We start from the raw sequence: 21,645 nt of genomic DNA on the forward strand, positions 1-21,645 counted from the left end.
ACATGGAAGAGTCTGATTTGACTTTCTCCCAGAAGTATTACGTTAAAACCGTTATAACATAATTTCAATATTTTATGTAGTGTGGCTCCGCCAGGTGTTTCATGGCAACATTTTAATACTCGTATGTTTTATTACCTGTCTTAAGGTGGTACTACCCTCTCCCCGATAACTTTTGTGATTAATTTTGCATTTTTCTCCAAAAATAACTACACACTGGTTACAAAAGTTATCATGTATATTATAGGGGTAAGGAACCCAATTACTCCACCGAAATTTCAGTGATTCAGGACAAGTGGTTCATTATATATGTTAAGAAATGAGGTACATTCTAGTGTAGACTATGCCATAGTCTATTTTTGATAAATAAAAGCATGTTAATCATGATGAAAGCATTCAGTTGAACTCGAAATTATACTGATATTTAATACATCAAAATACTAGTATAAAATTGTTATGAAAAAGTTAATATAATTATATTAGTGACAGTAAAAGTAAAGTGGCTTATATTATTGAATGCAACATATCATAATGTCATAATTGTATTGGCACTTCAGTACTGAACAATTCTGATTTTAGAATCTGCCAGTTTATTAATCGCGAAATTCCAGGTTAAAAATACACTATGGACATTCAATTAAAAACGTGATTTTGAACAGGCAAAGTCCCTAACACTCACACTGTCAATCATACTTGTTTATCAATCAAATTTAACCGCAAGCAAATACAAGACGCGCTCATTGACTTACTGACGCGTTCATGCAATTACACAACACAAAGGCGGCGTAGGCCACATACTTGTGTACCATGTAGTTATTAATGGTAATGACAGGTACCGGAGGATTTAAACCATAACGAGATCTGGGCGACCAATCACAAGCCAGATCCATTTAAAGATGCATTACATCATCGCCAATTTTAGTAGGCCAGATTTCCGACAATCTCATCCATAGAAGCTCATAGACAGCCGTGTTAAGCATGTAAACCGCAATCCAATGTCAGTAGTCCACTTGGGAAGCTAACAAACAGAGGGAGTAGGGTGACTGAAAAGATCAGATGTGAAAATCTATCAATTGTGCACACATTAATTAAATCAGAGTTTTAAGCTTAAATACAATATCCAGAGTATGCACAATGGGCAAGTGGACTACGGGGTAGTCTAATTCTAGTGGTACCTCTTAGATAAATAACGTACCACTGGTCTTGAGTCACTGAAATTCCAATGTAGTAACTGGATTCCTTGCCCCTATGATATACATAACTTCTGTTACCAGTGTGTTATTATTTTTTGAGAAAAATGCCAAAATAGTCATAAATTTGTCAAGGGGTGTAGTACCACCTTAAACTTTTGTAAGCACCGGCTCGATGGGTTTATTCCGGTCTATTCTTTTGTTTCGTTCTCTCATCGTTATCACCATAGTCATCATCAGTGGCAGCTTCTTGTCCTTTTTAATTCGGTTCTTCTTCTTCGTCACCTTCCTCTTTTTATTATTATTTCTTCACTGCAGTTGTCCAGTCTTCTTCGTCCTCTCCTCCTCCTCCTTTAATTCGACTTATCATGTTTTTATTTTTGTTATGCAATAATAACATTCTACGTTGAAAATTATGTGCATTTGCTATCTGGCATGCTCATTCTCTTCATAAAATATAGAGAAATGCGATAACTTGACGACGAATATGTATACACTAAAGTTACGTATAGTTTCTTAGGGTTTTATAATGTTCAATACATGTTCCAGGGTGAAAACCTCATGAAAGGTTGTGAAAGATTTGTTTTGGCCCCTGAACCTGTATAAAACATTACCAAACTATACGAAACTATACGCAACTTTAGTGTATACATGTTGAGGGGCCAAGTGGACTTACGGCCTTCTTGCGCTCAGGTCTTCAATTGAAGACTACAATTATTATATAAGAAGACGATTTCCAGTTGGAAATACATCTCACTTACAGAAAATCATGAATTTGAAAACATTATCAGATAAAGCAGAGAATAGATCTCCATCTGTATATAATCCGGTTTCATATTTCCAATTTTTATTCATTTCAAACAAACGTATTGCTGCCTATTCAAACATATTTAATGAAAGATGGTTTCGCGTTGTATGATTTTATATCCAAATATAGCGCACAAAGTTGTAATAAATACAATCGCTGTTTGATCGCTGCAATGTCTCAATGGACTTATTTCACGGATTTTGAGGAAATTGAGTATAAAAATATTAGTAAACCTACTCTGTGCTTATGCTGCGAAGTTAGCAACACTATACGTGAAGTGCATTTGACTAAAGTAAGACATCTAATTGGGTGCGCTAAAGTTAAAGCCGGGAGTTAAAGGTATAGACGAATCCAATTTCACGCATTCCTACACCTCAATGGCAGCCAAAGCTGGGTCCCCGTCGGCTCCATCTCACCTAAAATGTGAAATGATACGGCCTTGAGGGTATTTTAAACTGCATTCTATCACCCATGTTACACGTAGACAAAAGAATGATGACAGTTTACAACACAAAAGAATCTAACATCGATTTTTAAGCGGCTTTAATCCACCCAACTGGGCAGTTACGACACCAGTTTGGTGCTGCGGGGACCCAATAATGGCTGACCAAATCCTGACCATGACTTGGCTCGTTGGATTCGTCTATACTCTGGAGACGATAGTTTGTTAATAGGAGACCAATCAAACCAGAGGGTGTACATCATATCTTCTGATCAGTTTAATCTCATTTTGAGTTCTTTTGCTTCGCTAGGTCTACAATTAAAAATGTTCGTTCCCAACGGTGCATCAATATCTTAATCCCGCTTAATGCCTTAATGAAGCGCAAAACAATGTTTAAGATATATCGCGTTCCTCGACAGACATTAAGAAGGGACGAATGAAGACACCAACTAAATCATAGTTGATTGTGACTTGCGCAAATTTAAAACTTTATCATGTTTATAGTTACTAAAACAGGTGAAGAGATACCTACAATCCAGGAAAAAAAGGTTGGCACACTTTGCCTGTCTTTTGGTATATCCCCCCGCTCCCCCAATTCAATGTTGGACCAAGCCATGTTGTCAAGAGGCCCGTGAGACCCTCCAACATTGAAAGATGGGGAGTGGGGAAGGGTGAGATATAGGGGGTAGTCTGTACTTCACATAATACTACATGTATGTTTCACTCGCCTCTCCAATTTTGATAGGGCACGCATTTCAATTGTTTAGTGCAAGTGTGCCAACTATTTTTTTCCTGGATTGTAGCTACAGCATTACTGGTTTAATCCAATTTGCAATAAGATAAATATTTATTTGCGAGCGCCGTATTTATGTTATTGTAATATCTAACAAAAAGGCATTGTGCTATCAAGTTACAATCACCTCGATACAGCTGTTATATATAGTTTAAATACAATGTACTGAAAATTAAAGTTGTTGTTGTTGTTTTTAATGAAAGTGGCAGCGTCTAAAAGCTCTAAAATAATGTGTATTATGAGTTCCCGCCTCACTAGCTAAAAGAATTACCAAAATATTATGTAGTATTTATTACATTGAATTAATTACAGAAAGCGTTGATTACGGGTTTATTGTCAATGAGGATAATAAACTTTTTCTAATATTTTTTCAATACTGTTTTTCAGAAATATTAACCATCATTAAAATGAGTTTTACATCCAAATTCATTCATTCAAATAAAGAAAGGAACACGCCCGCCAGATATTGCTTTTATTGTTGTATTTTTATGAGTTGCGACGATACCACTTAAAAGCCATATTATAACATTTGCTGAGGAGAACGTCCTCAAAAAGTTTTTTAAATTCTGGTTTTTACACGATTGTAATGTACTTAATAAAGATACTCTGCAAAAATCAAGACTTTAGGTGCTGTAGTTTTGTCAAAATCCGAGATTTTGAATAAAACGATGGAACCGGCGTTTTATTATTACGATGGAAATATTAGTCGAACACGTATACACAGTACGTACACGGCGTGCGGGATACACATACACACACACCCCGAGGATCGTACCGTATTACAACCGCGGGAGTAACATGCATGGACGCTAGTAGTAAATTCCAATTCTCTATGCTTTACCTCACTTGTTCGGCTCAAAATTAAAAGGGGACATATCTGACAGTAAAAGCTAACATTTTATGGAAAATAAATACTAATCTATTTTTGCAGAAATTTTATAATATGGCTTTAAATAACATAAAGAACACCTTGTATATTGATGACTATCCAGTATTGTTGCATCGTTTTGAAAAAGAAAAAAAATCCTCATATTTTCATACAACCATTACGAAATCAAACGTAAATATTATATTACCTCAAATGTTCTCCAAACAAGCTACATGTACCGCCAACACTTAAAACGCCAAGTTGAAATCGTGTAACTATAGAATTAATATAATTGTGCCCTAGTTCTGAAGGCATATAATCTGATTGGTACCTAAATAGCGACGCGAATCTGTATTACAGCCTCTCTAAGAGTCAACTTGGCAATATGTTATGTCATTATTTTGACGGTGGTGCATGTTAACATTCGAGTTGAAATCTAAAGGATAATAAGTTATATCATCGCAGGTTAATTTAAGTCGGCATCGCCCTAGTATCCTCCTGCGAGATAGTCTCTGCGGCTTTCTCTCCACGGATGGGAAGCAATATAAACGGCATTCTTTTACGAAACACGCTACAGAGATGCAGAGTTTTATGTGAATAACTCTGTACACCAACAGTGGGCGCACTATCGCCCAGAAGAGGACCGTATACGTGACTAAGATATTGTTCGCGAAAAGTCTGTTTAACAAATAAAGAGTGATCAACCCAGTTGAGGGTAATAAAAAAGATTCTGCTTGGAGTAAATTGCACACTTTTTTTTATTGTGAAATGTACTAAAGGAGTGAAATAAGAGTAAAATTACCAATGATGTGATTACTTTAAAGCTCAGTGATTTGCAGTGCGCTGCGCACAGGTACAACGCCTGGACGTTGATCCACAAGCCTCAGCACACTTTACAGGTTGTCGCTGACCACTGCGGCCCATATCATTCCATAACCATTAAACAATTACGCAGGGACTAGCTAAGAAGCGCACATCCTAGACATTCCACAATACTGACCATTGCAGCCAGGATCGTACGGGTTACACCGGGGTTCGAACCCGCAACCTCTCGCACCAGGGTCGAACGCCTTATCGATTGAGGTAACTTGACAATAGAGGAGCAGCTTTTAAATCAATAACGATGCTCTCGAATTGAGTGAGGTCATCTGACAAATTTATGACAATTCTTAGACAGAAAAAGTCCAATTTTTTGATATTTTCATCAAAACCCTTTCACCATTTTCACGTGTTCATAGTGTTAGGCCTACCGAATTCAGTTGAAGTGTCAATGCCCTTTGTAACATGTCATAAAACTAAATTATGACGTAAAAATGCAGGAAGACAAATATTATGATTAGGCCTGCAACCATGTTATCGGGCTTTTTTCTTATCATTACTAACATATCTTATTGACTTGGGTAAAAATTGGGATTACCTGGTACATTTTTTTCACATCAAACTGAGAAACTTAACAAATCTCCGTCTGTCTTCTGAAGTGACTTAGACTTCGCTTGTTTGAACTGCTTTAAGGCATCATAACTATGTACGACTCATATTAAACGCAAATACTATGCAACATTTTAACGAAGTTATTGCTCATGTGTGTTTGAATTTAGAGATCTCTGAAGGCCAAATTTGTTTTTATAATCTTATAATCATAACCTTTATCTTCAGAACGTAAAAGAGTCTGATTTGAGTTTCTCCCAGAAGTATTACGTTATTAAGCCTTCTAACATCCTTTCAATATCGTACGACATGTGGCTCCTCAAGCGATATCATGAAAAATTACACATGTATGCATTTTAATACCTATCAAAACCCTTTCTAAGCACCGACTTCGCTGTTTTCTTTCATATCTTCACTAATTGTCTTTCCAAAACACACCTGTAATTCGAATAATTCGATTCATGCAAAATAATCTTTTTGTACATTAATTAACGATTCAAAACAATTTCGGAAGTATAATTCCAATACTATTTCAAACTTTTCTTTTCTTTTCTTGCAGTACATTTATAGGTACAACTGACTCCGTACCGCCTCATGAATATGCATGTATAATTGGACCTATACTTCTCGTTCTATTGGTAAGTTAATGATTAGTGATCTGTTCAGTTTGTTTTTTCGTTTGTTTGTTTCAATCCCTATATTGAAACCCGCTTGACACGTCATGATTAAACTCTGATCATTCTTCAATCGAACTATCGATTGCAAGTCGTAATACAATTATTCACAAGTTATACTTTTCACATACGGGCGAATACCAGTGAACTAAAAACTTATTTAACACCTTGATAGCCTTATGCGATTCGCCAAGCGTCAAACGAACCATGACAAAATTGACTTTGCACGGAAAACACTTATCGAAAACGTCGCCCTCTACCGTCAGTATAATACAATTGGCAGGTTTATAGTTATCTGCGTTTCATCAGTATACGAAATAACCATAACGATAATTGAACTGAATTTGGTTTGAAACTTTACATTTAAAAAAAAAAGAAGAAAGAAAGAAAATTGTCTTTTAGTTAAGATATTTCGGCTGGGAGTCGGGCGATTGTAAATCTTTCAAAGGTTTACGAGAATGACTGATCATTTCAACCTCTTTTAATGACATTCCGCGGAGCTTTACTTTGAAATAAATGCCATTTTCGTAAATTGGATCACAGCATCACATTTTCAATCGTTTTATGCTAACAATAAGGAGACTCGATCACGACTTGCGATTTTTCGTATTGAGTTCAAATTGCTCTCCTACGGATAACTTAATTGCAATTTGGGCAACCACGATGGTGTCATTTAGTCTCACTTGTCTCTAGCTCTACCATCCCAAGTAGGAACGCAGTATATGTACATATATTACGACATAGATACTGCCTTTTGACTTGGAAAACAGGTCTGATCATAAAGTTAATATACAGTAGGGCCCGATGCTGCGATTTTATTTGTGAGGCACAATTTTGATTTTTTTTTATCAGAATGTAAAAAAGCAACGTGTCTACATGTGCTATACAAGGCAGGTACGCCGTTCTTGCAAGGGACAAAAAACTGCTTCAAGAAAAAAGGCCCAGGTACCATTTTGTCACCTGTTACATGGGGAACCAATTCATCTGATTAAACACTGTTAGGGCGTTACATTGGCCCCATTTCAGTTGCGTTTTAATATTTCATAAAGCAGCCATTAGCAAATAGAACTCATCTCAATCTTTTAAAGTTCACCGCAATACATCTCAGAGTATAATCAACGACATTTGAAGTCCCCAAGGCGTCAATAGAGATCTGCATAGCCTGCTGCTTCCCGGGTGCTTCTTCAGCTGGGAAATATTGCTATATTGTAGAATCCATTTAAAAAGATGCAACACAAGTTACTTCTTTCCTAATAACGCGGCTTTGGTATGTTAAAAGGGTTCATCTTCTAGCTATATCGCTAATAATTTACTTCTTTTTGCCATGGTCGAGGTTAACTTTTCAATTTTGCTCAAATGGAAAAAGCTTGTAATGGTGTATCATAAAGTATACAGTTTGAAAAATTTCACTGGGTTGAAAAGTATGAGGCATTTGGTCAAAATGCTTTAGTTGATAGCTGTATCAACATCTTGTCCTCCCACAACTGAATAATCACTGGCGTGTGACCATTAATAAAGACTCGGTAGCTATTTTTGTGAGTCGGGTAAAAATGCAGTTGCGCGAGGTCAATTAAAATAACATGAAAATCGCAGTTTCACCACTTTCTTTACAGTAATTGACAGAACGTCTTACATAATTGTTTGGCAATGGGTTGATTGCTTTAACGCACCAAGTGGAATGGCCCCAAAGGTCTCCTGATCTTACACCTCTGGATTTCTTCTTGTGGAGCTATCTGAAATCAAAGGTTTTAACAAGTCCTCCTGCAGACCTTGATGAACTCCGGAAACACATAATTGACATACGTTGACATCAAGGCAGGACAGACTTCTCAAAAGACGTGGTGTGAATGCCATGTTGAGGAGAGCTGATATCTGCATACAGAGGAATGGTGGCCATGCCCTGGTGGCCATTTGGAAGACAAAGACTGTCAATTACTGTAAAGAAAGTAGTCAAACATGTGATATTCGTGTTGCTTTGATTTTAATTGACTTTGCGCAACTGCATTTTTACTCAGCTTACAAAAGTAGCCACTGAGTCCTTATTAAATTATCACACGCCACTGATTTTACAGTTGTGGGAGGACAAGGTGTTGATTCAGCTACCAACTACAGCATTTTGACCAAATGCCTCATACCTTTGAATCTAGTGGCATTTTTCAAATTGTATACTTTCTTTTCATACACCCTGTATAATGAGATTAAATCATTGTTACTCTCTTTTGTCATTTCTTCCCTTTATTGTCTTTACATGGTACATCATTTTACCATGTGAAAAGGTTTTAAACCAACGCGATGGCAAAAAATAACATGTTAGTAAAGATACGATACACCCTTTATTGGTGTCGTTCGACGCTATATCTACTACCTTAATTTCCAGATGGATTTTAGAATCACCTTTTCCTGCAGTTGGCTTTAATGGAGTTATATCTGGTCATTATGGTGATGGTATTGCTAGCTTTACTTAATTATGGAGAATTTGTAAAGCCGCTGTTACCCAGGGAAATCAAATAATACCTTGCATAAGAACACCTGTATATATTGATTATTTTAGATATCAAAACACCTAAAGTTGCATGTATTCTTTAATCAAGTCAATGACACCTGTGGCTTGATTTATTTATTTATTTGGTAGTTCGTTCTGTCAGTTGAAACGTCGTTGTTGGGTGAAAAAGTGCATTTGTAGGATTAATTGAAGAAATGATATGAAATTTGATTATGTTAGTCAAATCCAATATAAAATTCACTCGCAAATTCTTTACTTTCGCCATTTTGTCTGATGGCTTGATCACTTATGGTACGGTACACTGTTTTCCGGAACACAAGGCTGCATATGCTGTTAAGATTCGCGGGAAGAGCAGTGGACCGCACCATGTGTGATCAAGCCATCAGACAAGATGTTGAAAGCTAAGAATTTATGAGTGAATTTTATAATTGGATTTGACTAAACATTAATCATTATTTCTCGTCGTTGTTTGGTGTTTGGAAATTAAGTCAAGCTCTCAATTTGGTCGTTGCCCGTGGATTGATGAATGAGTGAGGAGTGGCATTGACTTAATCGGTTGCAGGTCTATTCTTCTTCCGAAGTTTTCTTGTTCCCAACGGGGTTTTTATTTCACTTTATTTCGAACGTTCTTTGTTCCGAACAGTCATTTTTCCCGACAGGTTTTACTTCGAAAGATTGTTATTCCAAAGGGTCGTTTATCCGAAAATATCTTTCGGGAGGGCTTTTAACATTTAACCTTTAACATTTAACTTTTAACATGGTCGGACTGATGCCCTTCAGAATCAACACCTTTCAGAGTAACGACCGTTGTGCGCGTTTTGGAGTAATGCCCTTCGTAATAAAACCCTTTCGGAGTAACGAACATTCAGAGATATAATCTTTCGGAACAATAACCAGTCACAGTAAGGGCCGACATTTTCGGACACGCGACCTTCGGAGCAAAAACCTTTCGGGTTTAAGATTGCATAGGAAAGCATGTTCGGACAAACGAACCTTCGGAATAAAAGCCATTAGGAACAAAAACACTTCGGATAATCGCCCTGTTCCCGATTTAACCATATAGGTTTCTATAGGTGGGATTGAACATCCTCAGTTAGGACTTTAGAACCCTGACGTGGTAAATGAGTGTTGCTTTGTTTATTGGCGCCTTTGTGTGGGGGGGTTGAACAAGTGACGGGTAGGTATGAGTATCGGATACGTGTTTGGGTTTGCGTGTTGTGCAGACTTGACTTAAAAGATTTTGATTATAGTGTTGTCATTGAAGTTTGTATTTACTAAACCGTATAACCTAGTTTCGATGATTGTTTTACAATGCCGTAAGACAATGAGATAGGAAAGCAGTTCCGCTCTCTTAAGCTACAACTTTCACTTGTTTTATTCGTTTATTTATTTCAGTTTTGAAAAGCAACTCTGAAATCCACATCAATTTTAAAACAATACAAGGCCCGTATAACCCCTCGCTAACGCACTACATCAGCTAGCACTCAAGCTTGAGATTTAAGCGATTTGCGAGATAATTGAATGAAAGTGAGCCCTGTGGATGATAAAGTACGCTTTAATATCTGTGTCATCGTCAAGATAGAAAGCAGCATTCTGATCGATTTCACGCCAATAATGTTAGAGAAGAATTATATATACATCTGTTACTATTTCTAGCAAGTGTGGGTGGAATCTCATGGTTATCTTTATGCTTTTGAGATATTTACTCAAAATATCAAAAGCTATCTCCAATACTAGGCTTGTTTGTACTCATTTCAACGCATTTTTCTTGCTGATTCCAAATATGGTCATGTCAATTTATATTTCTAAAAATTTTAAATTTATAAAACAAAATTTGAAACTTGTCGTCTGCAGTCGTCGATGTGGAGAGCATTAATGAAATGCCGATGTACAGGTTAACTGATATTACCTTGGAGATAATTATGTAGTATTTTTGGTATCTTTTATGAACTCATTTAGAGTCAAATGTTGGAATTATTCTAAGAAATTATTTACTATTGAATTCAACGTTAATAGGCTTGCTGTAAACTGTGTAAATAAGTAAAGAAGAGGTTGACAAAAACTTTAAAATTTAAAAAAAAACACATACAAGAAATTTCATGTTACAACTTCATACACCCATGAAAAGTGTTTGAAATAATGTTATAGAAACGTTAGATTATATTTGACATGTTCACTGTCTTAAAATTGTCTTCATAGTTAAGTTTTCTCCCTCTGTGTTACATCAAATAGACAAAGAACAAAAGAAGACCGTAATTCCACTTGACCCCTCAACATGTATACACTAAAGTATAGTTTCTTAGGGTTCCAAGGTGAAAACATCATGAAAGGTTGTGAAAGATTTGTTTTGGCCCCTGAACATGTATAAAACATTACCAAACTATACGAAACTATACGCAACTTTAGTGTATACATGTTGAGGGGCCATGTGGACTTACGGTCTTCTTGCGCTCAGGTCATCAAATGATACTGTGCAGGAAGGTTAATAAGTAGCCGGCGGTACAAGATCGAGTAGTCGGTGTTTGTCAAGTTGTCAAGATGTCTTGAAAATAATTGTGAATTCCAATTTCTGTTACATTTTCTTCCACTAGCACTCGTATGTGTCATCATCTCTAAAGGGGACGTACAAAGACTTTTAAATAGCTTGGGATAACTGCGTTTCAAATATTTGTTCGTTGCCGTTAGAGGTGATGGTACAATGCAATGCGCTATTCCAGTTGAAATCCATAAGCCCCATATGGAAGACATGACCTTAATCTCCCACACAGGGAGTGTAGATTTCAAATGGAGTCACCCATTCAGGTATTCCTTCTTTTGAAATTCACGTTCCCTGTGTGGAAGATTAAAGTCATGTATTCCACAGGAAGTGTATGGATTTCAACTGGAATAGCCGTTTTTTCGGACATCCCTACTAAAGAATTTCATTTCGTTTGTGTCCTTTATAGGTAAACTGCATATTCTTATTAAATATAGTGAGAGTTCTAATGAGTAAGCTACGAGGAGGTGGCAGTGGTGGACACGGCGATTTAGAACAGTATCGGTAAGTGCCTAGTTTTCCCATTCAAAGAAATATAAATAGGCCCTATATTATATATTTTTACAATTGTGGTGTGATCAAGCAAAATCATTCTGAAGTCGGACAAAAATCAGCTTCTTTAGGATTGTAAACAGAATTTTGCAAAGCTACATTTTGCAGAAAGCCCCATTGAATTTGGACAACCAGTTGAAAAGATATGAGAAGTTAAAGAGTTTTCAAAACAACAGGAAACAAAAGGAAATACTTCCTTTGATTGGCTATATCTCAAAATCAATATTTCCGACTTCCGACTGATCTTGCTTGATCGCATCACAATTGTCTTTAAAATTTAACTGCCAATTCGGCACACAGGCGTTAAAATTGAGTAAAGTGTGTCGTTCTAAGCTGGCTGGTGATAAGCGTTACCTCAGATCAGTACGTTACAGTTTATTTGATCTATTTGTCATATCTCACCAACCTTTTAGCTAAAAAGGGCAGTAATAACTCATTATAGAGTTTCCATCAAGACACCAGTTTTCAACTGTTTTAACATTTAATAAAGGCGAGCTCACTTTCTGGAAAGCTAGACCGAACAAGGTCAACTGACTCCACATCTGATGACCTTCTACCCCTATGCCTGTATAGAGTTTTCTGAAATTCTTGAAGGTCATTCCAAAGGGTATATAACCTGGTGTCTTGGCTCATTTATTGAGGCAAAATTAACCTTTTTTTACTTTACATCACTATTTTTGGGACTAATATTTAAAGCTTCAACATTCTATTCGTGTGATGGTGAGTTTCTACACAGATCTTGGAATTTTCCAGGATCTGTGGTTCCTATAAGAACAAGTAAATGAATATATGAATACAAAAGCCACCTAAGTCCATACTTTGGCCAAATTGAGTTAAGCATGGGAAATTGTTGCTATACATAGGCCTGTCATATGCATGAAAGAACAACTCAAATTCATTCTCTGTGTCTATTGGGCAGTGAAAAATAGCATGTATGAAAGAATCACCCAATTCCATGATTTGAGTCTTGTAACACATTGATTGAAATCCAGTATGTATAAAAGTCCACTTGTAACACATTCATTGCTAGAGAATGACTTTTGAACAAAAAATGGGTTTAATAAAGGAAAGTGTGTGGTTTATATTACATGGCAGAATGCTTATCATTATTATACATACCTGTGTGCTTTATTTTGTATTATCTTACTAGTGGTAATCTCATTCTAACATTGTTGTCTTTGTATATGATTCAAAAACCACCTAAGTCCAAAATTTAAAATGAACCCCACGAAGTCAATGAAATGCTAATCGTCATACCTAATACAGGTTAATCCACTCATTTGCACGTAAAACTTACCATATTGACCAGGTAAATCTAACTGAAGGAATTAAAATGATACACGGGTTTTTCTCTCAAAATAACTTCGCATGGACTTAGGTGGCTTTTGTATTCATGTATTCAAATGTTTATATCAAATTGAATATTCATACGTAGTAGTATATACTAAATTAGAAGAATTGTTTACCTTCAACACTGCTTAAATTTGATCGCTTACCGGGAGCGCTTTCACAGTACCAACTGCGTCCTCAGCGGGATGTTATCAGTTTATGGCTCTGGCGATTTATGGCTTGACAACCTTGGATGACGTCACACTTGTAGATGCCGTCAAAGGTATAATAAATTCAGGTCAATGAACGATGCCATTGGAATTGCGACCATTGGGCTATTCCAGAAAATAAGTTCATACCCCCTAACTTTTCAATGAAAAAAATGTCTGGATTTCAAGTTTGTTTCCTGACAACGACAGGAATTCCAGTTGTCAATATTACTGGGAAAGGCTTGGAAATGCAATTAAATAAATGAAAAATTGTGTAATTTTCCAAAATAAGCTCTCAAATTGAGGATTTCGGATTTTGAACTATTTTTATGCTGGATTTTTTCGCCTTTGGACACTTTAAAGGTCTGGATTTCCATCAATCACCACTGGACAAAAAGTCCGGAAATTCGAACTCCTCTATGGGGGGTGTGTGTCTATTTTCCGGAATACCCAATTTTGGCTGGTTCATAGTGAGCGCAACTGTGTTCATGTGAAGTAAGAACTCATCAGATAAAAATCGTTTCTCAACGCAGCCTTTGTATTATTTGCGATCAAGGAATCCTTATTATTAGAAATTAAAGGAGTTATTAACTGCCTTAGTACAAAAGTACTTATACAAATAAGATTTCAATTCCGAAACCATAATATTCCCTTCTTTTTTGTCATTCTCACAGGAGAGCAGCTAAAGCTACGTTGGTACTGGTGGTATTACTTGGTGTCACCTATGTTATATTTATATGTCTACTTTTTTTATAAAACCAGCTATCAACAAATGGTCGAATGGCGCTTACGTATATCAACGCCATTTTGTCTTCAACACAGGGTTTAGCCGTAGCTACAATATATGTATTTTGTAACAGCGAGGTAAGTTTATAGATGGTGAAATATTAGTAGCTACAACTATGGGTTAATATTACTTTGCCTTTGTCAAATGTAATTCTTAATGAAGCAATATGACGAAAAAAGAAACGATGTAGATGTGGTAGAAGTTAAGGGGTTAATGCAACTGGTTAACTGAGCAGGCCCCTATCTGCGATAGCTGCCCTGTACAAATATGACAATTTCTGCATTCTATATTCGACTACTCAGTGCCAGAAGTAGGTGCAATAACTCCCCTGTGAACATTTGGCAATTTACACACAGTATATTGTACTCCTCTACATATGGCAGCTATTGCACTTACCCACTTCTGGCACTGAGCAGTCGTATTGTGCACATCTCAAAATATTACACTGGCAGCTATTCTGCCCACCATAGCAAAAGGGCATAACTGACATGGGGTGTGTGGGTGTGTGTTGGGGTGTGTATGTGAAATGGAAGATCAATGAATCTGATATCTGCCTATGACAAATAAAATTTAATAATATTTTAATCCACACACACTTATAAAGCATGTTGGGGTAATTACCATGTACATGACCATGCAGGATGAGCACGGTTTGAATTAAGTATCTCAACAAACCAATATGTCAGTTATTCCCTTTTGCATTGCAAATGTGTATATTAATGTGTGGTTCCTCATACAGACGAACATCATATAACTATGGATAGTTTCTATATAGTATGCCAACTCTAGCTAGAGGGCGATGATTTTATCTATTTTTGTTGCAGTGCAAAGCCGTATTTGCCATGATCACTACCTGCACTTGGCGAATCACATACGCCACTTTTGGCTTATTTCATGCATGCATATGATTTATAGTAATCAGGGACCAAATTCTAGTAATGGTAATATCCTAATTTATATCCTAGAGGGCGTGATAGTGTGTATCACCATCCATGTACTCTGTGACCACGTTGCCGTTGTGTGGAACTATACTGTACTGTATGCCAAGGCCACTCGACACATGCGATTATCAGCTACCGCGGTGTCGCCGACGGATTTACATAGATTTAAGAGCATCTGCTACCTCCATGGTCAATGTAGCTAACCGCATCGTAATAATCATGTGGTTTTACACAATGATGAGCACGATGCGGTTAGCTACATTGACCATGGAGGTAGCAGAATTCAGCCCCTGGTATTCATCAGTATGTGGAAATCACCACAATTTATAATCGGAGTCCGATTTTTAAAGACTAGTTTGCGTCTGGCGTCACCTGCCAATCAAACTCAGAAACAATTTGTTTAAATGAGTTTTTGTGATGGTTGAGTTCCTGAACGCGGCGGTAAAACAGCGTGCGTGCCTTATGGTTAATTTAGCACATGCCGCGTTCAGGAACTCAAGCATCACAAAAACTCATTTAAACAAATTGTTTCTGAGTTTGATTAGCACATACGAACCGTTTCAAATGTCTCAGGTCCGAGTTATAGGAAAATTTCTTTCCTGAAGGCACCATGTCAACAATACTTACAAAAAAGGCTTTCTTTGTAAAAGTACCGTAATTTTTCCGCCATTTTCTGCGATTCCTTTTCTCCGATGAAGGCACCAGTGAGGTCAGACGCAAACTAGTCATTTTAATTCTGTCTCAGATTATAATATCATACAAGAGACATTTGTTTCACGTTTTGATGAAATATATAATTCTACACCTTTATCCTTTAGTTCTTTTCTCTGTTTCTATGTAAAAATGCCTGCCATCACTTTCCACTGCCATTGCATCTTTTCTGTTCTTTTTACTTTCTTCTTTTTTTCTATCTCCTTCTCACTGTTCATTTTATTTTCGTCCTATTTATTTTCATCCTATGTTTCATCTTTGTTTCTCACATATAGTCTTTGTATAATATTATTAGTTTTGTTATTCATTCACACTTTTTGTTGTAGTTTATATTTAAACGGTAATGAGGAACTTTTACGCCTTTCATTCCACTTTATATAAAAAAAAGTCGGACATGGGTAGTTTATATTTCCCTACAATAAATTTAGTTACTCATTTACTTTAAATTTGTTTCCATAGACAACCGTTGTTTCCTTTGTCATTAATTTTCACCTTTGGATTTTTCAATCAAATTTCTCCGTTCCATCCATACTGTTTTGTGTCTCTTTGTACAGCACAACATGACAACCGTTTCCATTTTTTCCATATTCCCTGTTTTTGCAACTGTCCGTGAATTTATTTGCTTGGTGTGTTTCAACCTGTCTGGTTACCTGTCTCTTACAACGACAAAATTTGTTATCGTTACACCACCCCCTTCTTATAAAAGCACCGTCCCAACGTCATATAGTCAGTCGTATATATCCGTGTGTAATTCTGTCCTGTTGACGTATGTCGTACGTCAGTCACCTGATTGGACGTTTAACATTTTGTGCCCCCTTCTCCAGGTTCAAGAAGTTGTAGGGCGGAACATGAGGAATTCATGGAGAAGATTGGATCTTTCGTCTTCAAAGAACCATCTAACCCACCATTCGTTTCCTACAAGAAATCATGTATCCCAACTCAACCATACTGAAAACTGTGAAAATAGGTAGCATTCATTATATTGATTCAACCTTGTTCGTTGTCTTATATACCGCGCCAAAAAAGGATCCAAACACTTGGAACAAAAATCCTTATTTTAAAACTATACCATATTTGGGTAGATTAATTTTGAATTTTGAATCCAATGTGACCTCAAGATGTAAAGTTACAAGCATTTGATTAGAGGATGGTCCCGTTTTAAAAGTGACAAACTGGCCTTTACAAAAGTCGACTAGACTTCTCGTTTGAGAGTGGTGGATGGCTAATTTATGCCTGACTTTTATTTTATTGAAATTAAAAACAAAAGGAAAACTGAAACAAAAGAAATGAAAAATAAATTAAAAGTTGTGAAAAGTACAGAGAAGAAAAAAATTAAATAAAACTTACACCTTTAAATAAAGCTTGACTGACGAAACTGTGTTGTCTCTTTGTTGCGCTTGTTAGAATCTTTTCGCCGTGTACAGGCAACTTTGTCACTTTTAAAACTGGACCTTCGTTGACTCAAATGCTTGTAACTTTACTTCTTCAGGTCACATTAGATTCAATGTGGTGTCATAATGTGCAGGATTAGATCTTATAAATTTACTCAAATATGGTTTAATTTTTTAATTTGGATTTTCCTTCCATGTGCTCGGATACTTTTATGGCGCAGTATATTATTATATCTCATCATTATCCACCCTGTTTCATTATTTTTATTCATTCAATTAAAACTTATGTTAAATGTAAAACTTTTTGTCCCTTTATATACATAGAAATAATAATAATGAATTTGCTAAAATAGGAAATATCGAAAAAATGGAAACGTTGTAAATGATCAAATGTTATTAAATATTATAAAAAGATAGCGTTATGTAATGTTAAATCTAAGTGGAATATGCTAGTGCGTCATTAATATCGGAAGACAGTAGCTCGTAAAAATGTTTGAAAAAGTATTTTTATAGAGTATTTATTTTTTCAACTTTCTCCCCGCATTCCACACCAATCTACTGGGCGCTCATTGTAGATTGAGTTCTCACTCCTTAATACTTTCCCATCGCATAATTTCTCTGTCTTTCCTTTCATTCTTTATCGTCATCTATTTTTCTAATCAACTGCTTCATTTTAACCGCCCTTCCTCAAAATGCAATACTGCTACTCCGTAATCTAATATTTACCTTCATTGCTTTTAATTTTAGGTCCGTAGCGTGTTAAGGCGAAAGTTTCGGCGAAATTGTCCCGGTTTAACGATTCCCTGTGGTTCCCGAGGCGGCTCTCCTCGTCGCTCGTCTTACAGGTACGACCAAACTACAACAACTGTCATGAGTGTTTCCACAACAGATGCTTGGGAAAGTGAACCACCCAGGAAAGGTAACGGGAAATTGGATGGCAAACCCAGGATGACCCCGCTTAATGAGGAAAGTAGTGGGGAAAATGAAAAGAAAGAAGTTATCGAGATGACGACAGTCAATGAGAATAACAGTGCTAATACAGCTCCTACGCAAGGGAGTCGAACTGGAGACTCATTAACAATTGACGAGGTTGAACCTTTGTTGATAAGTAGAATCGGAGATAGTGGTCAAGGTCATGGCGCTGTATCAGGAGGTGTGCAACAATAGAAAAAGCAAAACACAAACTTATATCCAGCTGTGATATTTTGAACAAATGATGTGCTGTTGCTGTGTTTTATATATGTGCGCTTATCATCAACTTTCTCCGTTAAGATATTTTACCGATTTGACATATGGTCGGTTTATCTTGTTCGTGTCTAACTTCGTTACATTTTTTGTCCTGCCGAAGATTTCAAGTGTATTCTGCATTGATTGTGGTTTCTACGGTCGATGACATCACAACTTACAAATCAAAAGAAAACTGAAACGAATACGCCTAAGCTGATCTCCTCGCGCACATTCTCGAACTAGCCAATAGGACTAACCGAACATGGGAAGTAACAATAGGAGACTAGGAAACTAGAACTGAAAGCATTGTTATGTGACACGAAAAAGATAACGACCCATGGTATAATTGAGTTTGATACATCAACCATGTTTTATTGGAATTCATCTCTCGGTGAAAGGCATTTTTGTACAATCTGTGTTCACATATTTTACCATTCTGATGATTCTATTATACGAACTATCTTTCCATAGTGTGTGTACATCAGCTAGCTGTGTCTTCTCTCTTTTGGCGCCAAAATGACGGAATATTATTGAGTGGAATTCAGCGCGACGTATAAACTGGACTCTTACAAGGAATTATACAGCAAGAGTGTTCTTACACAAACATATTGGAGTTAATGCGTCTTAGCAGACAATGATATAGTTTTATCGCTTGCCAAGAACCACATTCCATCCGCTGTTAGTTATACCTATTATCATTTGGAAAGAATGAAATAATATTTTGGTAGTCTTTCTGGTGTCGAATATACATATAAGGAATATTGACAACACAGGGTAAGCCTATGCGAGAAACAATTGTCATCGCGAAATTGTTGACGTTGATGTGTGTCACATTTTAAGTAAGATTTGTGCAGACGTTGAGATGGACTTGAACCTCTTTGATCAAGACTCAAGGAATATAATTGTTGTATTTGTTGGAGTTGCGATAATCGTTAACTTTTAGTACCTCTAGTCTCCTTAACGCCAATGTTCGGAATCGGAATACGGCGAGCGAGGAGTGACAAACATACGGTAATATGTGTCCTCAGGTCTGCGATCATTACTACCGTGTTATTGACTGAGGTGTCCGTGGTCTTCATTTTGGGTCCAGTAAAAGAAATACTGTTGCTGATGACATGTAAACGTTTCCAGATTTACCTTCGGAATCATCTTAATCATCCATTGATCATGTTGATAGATATACGATGTTTTTGAGCACCTTCTCAAATCAAAAACAGCTTCATCTAGATGCCAAAGTTAATAGTTTATTTTGAAAACTTGCATCACTGTGATGTTTTGGTCAACGTATTTTAGTGATACACGTATATCAAGAGCCGATTGAAAATGTTGTGATCTGGACTTCAACATGTTAAAGTTATAAAAGGTGTTTTTCTACATGTACTTTGTATTGCAAATCCTAGTTATATCGCTTATACGATGAGCCTGCTGTCATGCATGATCATGTTGATTCGCAAATTACTTCCGACTATCTTTCCTTCTGAACTTCAGCGATAAAGAGAGGAGGACCCAGTCCAACAATTTTAATATTCGTCATGAAGATATAATTGACTTGTTTATTAGCTGTATGTATACACGAACGAACATTTTATGGTTATTCCCTGCTTGTTCACTCTTGGTTTGCACACATGTTAGTAACCCAGTGGGGTTTGTGTTACGATCGTTTTAATTATGGTTCGAACCAGACGTACCTGATGCTTGAAGGAGAAACATTTTACACTGTAGCTTTAAAATTAGTTGGCCACAATGGGCTGGTCCGGTTGAAATCCATACACTCCCTATGGAAGACATGACCTTAATCTTCCACACAGGGAGTGTGTGTTTCAAAAAGGGGTCACATTTCAAATATACACCTTCTGTGGAAGAATAAGGTCATGTCTTCCATAGAGGTGTATGGATTTCAACTGGAATAACCCATTAAACCATCGTTTTAGTTACAGTGTGCCTAACTCATAATAATTATGTGATGTGATCAAGCAAAATCAGTTGGAGGTCGGAAATATTAAATTTTGAGATATAGCCAAACAAATGTAGTATTTCCTTTTGTCTCCTATTGTTTTGGACACTTTTTAACTGCTCATATCTTTTGAACTGGTTGTCCAAATTTAATGGGATTTCCTGCAAAATGTAGCTTTGTAAATGCTGTTTACAATATCTTATAAGAAACTGAAAATAGAATATGCCCGACATCAAACTGATTTTACTTGATCACATAATAGTGAATGTTTTGTCGAATTTACAGCAATGTAGAACAAAATTAAACCGAACTGTACTAGGTTTGAAATCCAAATTAAAAAGTAAATAGTAGAAATACATATAAATTGCTATTTTATTGCCGATATCATCGGTCTTCCTCATGCTCATGATTGATGACGGGCTGTGTTTAACAAATGGAACCCGTATTTGTTCTGTCATATCATCAATCAGGAGCTTAAAAGAATGGCAAGGGCCTCTAGTATTGGCTGTTCACGTAGGGTGATCAGTCAAATACAAGTTCGTTTCCAGCACATCTTGTTCACAGCTTGTTAACGGTGTACAAGGATAGAGCTCCGTTATCGTGGTTATATGTGACATGTCATGTCAAAAGTAGACACTTTTGGGCAGGTTATCAATTGTGAGGTTTTTACATAATCTTAAATATAGATTTATTTTGCTCCACAACGCTGTTTTCCCCAATGAAATTGGACATTCCTAAGCGAAGATATTGAGTTCGTAAGTTATGGTATTATAAAATTGGAAATTGAGATATTGGCCTTTAAAAATATTTTTGACAATGTTGAGAGTAGGAATTACCTTGTGAAAATGTCTCAAAAAATACAAGATGCCATTTATATTCCGGTCTGAGACTATCAGACAATATTTTTAACATTAATAACATCACAAATTCACAACAAACCCAAATTGTGAAAAAAATCACCCCGGGCAGATTTTTGGCTATTTCTCCATTTACGACCCTGCCCAAAAGTGTCTCCTTTTGACATGACACGTCACATATGTAAAGTGCTAACGGATTCCGAATGCCATAGACACTAACTGCCGTCCACTACACCCTTACGTATCGCCATTGAAAGAGCGTCTGTCAAAAACTAGTACGTGTAGAAGCCCTTCCGCTTGTCACGCTTAACTCGGGTAGTTGACCTTCTGGTATGTAGCAAAACCAAAAGCGTGGACCAACTTATCAAAAATAAGAGCATATTGTTTCTGAGAATACATTTTCTGGGAATACATAATTATTTGCTTCACAAAGCTAATTCTGCTGATA

General features: G+C 36.6%; 1 pseudogene; it reads left to right on the top strand.

Moving 5' to 3' along the window:
* Window positions 1-20,517, top strand: part of LOC140150867 (corticotropin-releasing factor receptor 2-like) — a 202,526-nt pseudogene extending 182,009 nt beyond the window's left edge.
* Window positions 20,518-21,645: the final 1,128 nt, after the last annotated feature.

The sequence above is a fragment of the Amphiura filiformis genome, chromosome 4 (assembly GCF_039555335.1).
Source record: "Amphiura filiformis chromosome 4, Afil_fr2py, whole genome shotgun sequence".
In the NCBI taxonomy this organism is placed as follows: Eukaryota; Metazoa; Echinodermata; class Ophiuroidea; order Amphilepidida; family Amphiuridae; genus Amphiura; species Amphiura filiformis.